Below are 4,230 nucleotides of genomic sequence, written 5' to 3' on the forward strand. Positions count from 1 at the left end.
GGTAGCATTTTGGGCGTTAAACGCCAGAATGGATACCATTCTGGGCGTTTAACGCCAGGATGATACAAGAGGGAAGATTTTGTTTTTAATTCAAAATTTTTTTAAGTTTTCATAATTTTTCAAAATCAAATCTTTTTCAAACCATATCTTTTCAATCATATATTTTCAAAATCAATTTCTTTCCATTCTCAAAAATACTTACCCACAATTAATGATTTGATTCAACATTTCAAGTATGTTATCTTTTCTGTTAAGAAAGGTTTAATGTTTGAATCATATCCTTTAAATTTCTTGTTAGCCAAGTCATTAATTTTAAAAATCAAATCTTTTTAACTTATTTCTCAATCATATCTTTTCAATCATATCTTTTTAAAATCATAACTCTTCAATCATATCTTCTTAATCACATCTTTTTCCAAATAATTTTCAATCTTTTAGATTTCTAATTTCAAAATCTTTTTCAAAAATCACTTTATTTCTTTTCCAACTTTAATTTTCAAAAATCATTCTTCAATTTTTCAAAATTTCTTCAAAATCTTTTAATTCATTTTCGAAAATTCTTCCCCTCTTCTCACATCCTTCTATTTAAGGACTAACACTCCTCCACTATCAACAATTCAAACTCTATCTCTCTTGATAAGTTCGAATTCTTCTTCTTCTACCTCCTCCTTCTATTCTTCTTTTCCTCTGACATCTCAAGGAATCTCTATACTGTGACATAGAGAATTCCATATTTTCTTGTTCTCTTCTCTTTCATATGAGCAGGAGCAAAGACAAAAGCATTCTCGTTGAGGCTGACCCTGAACCTGAAAGGACCTTGAAGCGAAAGCTAAGAGAAGCTAAAGCACTACTCTCTGTAGAGGACCTAATAAAAATCTTCAAATAAGAAGAAGACATGGCGGCCGAAAACAACAACAATGCCAACAATGCAAGGAAGGTGCTGGGTGACTTTACTGCACCTACTCCCGACTTCTATGGGAGAAGCATCTCTATCCCTGCCATTAGAGAAAACAACTTTGAGCATAAACCTCAATTAGTTTCTCTAATGCAACAGAATTGCAAGTTCCATGGACTTCCATTGGAAGATCCTCATCAGTTTTTAGCTGAATTCTTGCAAATCTGTGACACTGTCAAGACCAATGGGGTTGACCCTGAGGTCTACAAACTTATGCTATTCCCTTTTTGCTGTAAGAGACAGAGCTAGGATATGGTTGGACTCACGACCTAAAGAAAGCCTAAATTCTTGGGAAAAGCTAGTCAATGCCTTCTTGGCAAAGTTCTTTCCACCTCAAAAATTGAGTAAGCTTGGAGTGGAAGTCCAAACCTTCAGACAGAAGGAAGGTGAATTCCTCTATGAAGCTTGGGAAAGATACAAACAATTGATCAGAAAGTGTCCTTCTGACATGCTTTCTGAATGGAGCATCATAGGTATCTTCTATGATGGGCTGTCTGAACTGTCCAAGAGGTCATTGGACAGCTCTGCTGGAGGATCTCTTCATCTGAAGAAGATGCCTGCAGAAGCTCAAGAACTCATTGAAATGGTTGCAAATTACCAATTCATGTACACTTCTGAAAGGAATCCTGTGAACAATGGGACGAATCAGAAGAAAGGAGTTCTTGAGATTGATACTCTGAATGCCATATTGGCTCAGAACAAAATATTGACTCAGCAAGTCAATATGATTTCTCAAAGTCTGTCTCGAATGCAAGCTGCACCAGGCAGTACTAAGGACGCTTCATCTGAAGAAGAAGCTTATAATCCTGAGAACCCATCAATGGAAGAGGTGAATTACATGGGAGAACCCTATGGAAACACCTATAATCCTTCATGGAGAAATCATCCAAATCTCTCAGGGAAGGATCAACAGAGACCTCAACAAGGTTTCAACAACAATAATGGTGGAAGAAACAGGTTTAGCAATGGCAAGCCTTTTCCATCATCTTCTCAACAACAGACAGAGAATTCTAAGCAGAGCCACTCTAACTTAGCAACCATGGTCTCTGATCTAATCAAAACCACTCAAAGTTTCATGACTGAAACAAGGTCCTCCATTAGAAACTTGGAGGCACAAGTGGGTCAGCTGAGCAAGAAAGTTACTGAACTCCCTCCTAGTACTCTTCCAAGCAATACAGAAGAGAATCCAAAAGGAGAGTGTAAGGCCATCAACATGGCTGAATTTGGAGAGGAGAAAGAGGCAGTGATCACCACTGAGGAAGACCTCAATGGACGTCCACTGGCCTCCAATGAGTTCCCTAATGAGGAACCATGGGAATCTGAGGCTCACACTGAGACCATAGAGATTCCATTGGATTTACTTCTACCATTCATGAGCTCTGATGAGTATTCTTCCTCTGAAGAGGATGAAGATGTCACTGAAGAGCAAGTTGCTAAGTACCTTGGAGCAGTCATGAAGCTAAATGACAAGTTATTTGGTAATGAGACATGGGAGGACGAACCCCCTTTGCTCACCAAAGAACTAGATGACTTGAGTAGGCAGAGATTACCTTAAAAGAGACAGGACCCTGGGAAGTTCTCAATACCTTGTACATTAGGCACCATGACCTTCGAGAAGGCTCTGTGTGACCTAGGGTCAAGCATAAACCTCATGCCTCTCTCTGTAATGGAGAAGCTAGGGATCTTTGAGGTACAAGCTGCAAGAATCTCACTAGAGATGGTAGACAATTCAAGAAAACAAGCTTATGGACTTGTAGAGGATGTTCTGGTAAAGATTGAAGACCATTACATCCCTGCTGATTTCATAGTCCTAGAAACTGGGAAGTGCATGGATGAATCCATCATCCTTTGCAGACCCTTCCTAGCCACAGCAAAGGCTGTGATTGATGTTGACAGAGGAAAATTGATCATTCAAGTGAATGAAGAATCCTTTGTGTTTAAGGCTCAAGGATATCCCTCTGTAACCATGGAGAGGAAGCATGAAGAGCTTCTCTCAAAACAGAGTCAAACAGAGCCCCCACAGTCAAACTCTAAGTTTGGTGTTGGAAGGCCACAACCAAATTCTAAGTTTGGTGTTGAACCCCCACATTCAAACTCTAAGTTTGGTGTTGGGAGGTTCCAACATTACTCTGAACATCTGTGAGGCTCCATGAGGGCCCACGGTCAAGCTACTGACATTAAAGAAACGCTTGTTGGGAGGCAACCCAATGTTATATTTATCTATTTTCCATTGTTATTTTATGTTTTCTATAGGTTGATGATCATGTGAAGTCACAAAAATAATTGAAAAAGCAAAAATAGAATGAAAAATAGAAAGAAAACAGCACACCCTGGAGAAAAAACTTGCTGGCGTTTAAACGCCAGTAAGGGCAACAAATGGTCGTTTAACGCCCAGTCTGGCACCATTCTGGGCGTTTAACGCCAGAAAGGGGCACCAAATTGGCGTTTAACACCAGAAAGGGGCACCAGACTGGCGTTTAATGCCAGAAAAGGGCAGTAGCCCGGTGTTTAACGCCAGAATTGGCAGAAAGGGCGTTTTACACGCCACTTGGTGCAGGGATGAGCTATCCTTGACACCTCAGGATTTGTGGACCCCACAGGATCCCCACCTACCCCACCACTCTCTCTCTTCTTCACCCATTCACCAATCACCTCAATACCTTTTCCCAAAAAAAAAACCCCTCACCTATCAAATTCCACCATTCTCTTCACCACTCACATCCATCCTTCATAAAACCCCACCTACCCTACCATCCAAATTCAAACCACTTTCCCTCCCAAACCCACCCATAATGGCCGAACCCTACCCCTCTCTCCACCCCTATATAAACCCTTCTTCACTCCTTCATTTTCACACAACCTAAACACTACTTCTCCCCCTTGGCCGAACCACAAAGCCCCCTCTATCTCCTCCATTTTCTTCTTCTTTTACTCCTTTCTTTCTTCTTTTACTCGAGGACGAGCAAACCTTCTATGTTTGGTGTGGTAAAAGCGTTTCTTTTTGTTTTTCCATAACCATTTATGGCACCTAAGGCCGGAGAAACCTCTAGAAAGAGGAAAGGGAAGGCAAAAGCTTCCACCTCCGAGTCATGGGAGATGGAGAGATTCATCTCAAGGGTGCATCAAGACCACTTCTATAAAGTTGTGGCCATGAAGAAGGTGATCCTCGAGGTCCCTTTCAAACTCAAAAAGAGTGAATATCCGGAGATCCAACATGAGATCCGAAGAAGAGGTTGGGAAGTTCTTACCAACCCCATTCAACAAGTCAGAATCTT

General features: G+C 40.8%; 1 non-coding gene across 1 annotated transcript; it reads right to left on the bottom strand.

Annotated features, from left to right (window-relative positions):
* Positions 1-1,301: 1,301 nt before the first annotated feature.
* LOC130983600 (small nucleolar RNA R71) lies at positions 1,302-1,409 on the bottom strand. Its single transcript, XR_009087583.1, has one exon. It is a non-coding gene; the product is annotated as a small nucleolar RNA R71 (small nucleolar RNA).
* Positions 1,410-4,230: the final 2,821 nt, after the last annotated feature.

The sequence above is a fragment of the Arachis stenosperma genome, chromosome 5 (genome assembly GCF_014773155.1).
Source record: "Arachis stenosperma cultivar V10309 chromosome 5, arast.V10309.gnm1.PFL2, whole genome shotgun sequence".
Taxonomy (NCBI): Eukaryota; Viridiplantae; Streptophyta; class Magnoliopsida; order Fabales; family Fabaceae; genus Arachis; species Arachis stenosperma.